The following is a 1,016-nucleotide window of genomic DNA, read 5'->3' as shown; positions in this document are numbered from 1 at the left end:
TGACGGTCTTCACTGTTTTCCATGATATATCCAATGCCTTGGAAATTCTTTTGTACCCTTCTCCTGACTGATACCTTCTAACAATGAGATCCTTCTGATGCTTTGGAAGCTCTCTGCGGACCATGGCTTTTGCTGTAAGCTGCAACTAAGAAAATGCCAAGAAAAGCCTCCTAGAACAGCTGAACTTTATTCAGGGTTAATCAAAGGTGCTTTAAATGATGACAGATGTGCACTGACTCCTATTTAAATTGAGTTTCAATGTGATTACTTAATTTGAACACAGCCATATTCCCAGTTAAAAGAGGGTGTGCACACTTATGCAACCATATTATTTTATTTTTTTATTTTTAGTTTCCCACACCTAAAATATGTGAGTTTGTTTTTTATGAAATTGTACAGGTTATAGTTTTCATTAAAGGTGGAAAAAATTCTGAAATGATTTATCGTGGTTTGATTTTTTTTTTACAACACAGAAACCTTGCATTTTAACAGGGGTGTGTAGACTTTTTATATCCACTGTATATATATTGAAAAAATGATTTGCCTATAAACGTTATTTTAAATGGCAGAACAACAATTCCAAATATATTCATTTTCAAAGCATAATCATTGGTGAATTGCCCTTTAGGTTGGATTGGTTCCTAACTCCGGTGTAGTACTTTGGGCAGGACAATGAGCCCACAGCGAAGACTGTTATAGTCTGCTGAGGTGAATCCTTACTGTATTTGAGTGATGCTGTCTGTCCACCCCAGGTAAGGACGTGGATGTAGCTTTTGGCAAACCTATACAGGATAATGAGCAATGATCCTGCAGCTTGGTTCATGCAGAAACAATGGCCTTCTGAAAATGTGGGCAATGCTACCAGTTCACCCCAGGGGAATCACTTGGAATAAGGACTAGTGTGTGTCCTGTAAGGTCATGGTGGGTTGGACACAGAGCACACTCTAGATTGCCAAAAAATTGCTAAAAAGTCATATTAAGTAAATGAAATACTATGAATAAGGTTAAAATATTTC

Source organism: Garra rufa, chromosome 3 (genome assembly GCF_049309525.1).
Source record: "Garra rufa chromosome 3, GarRuf1.0, whole genome shotgun sequence".
NCBI lineage: Eukaryota > Metazoa > Chordata > Actinopteri > Cypriniformes > Cyprinidae > Garra > Garra rufa.
Note: the sequence above shows the minus strand (reverse complement) of the source record.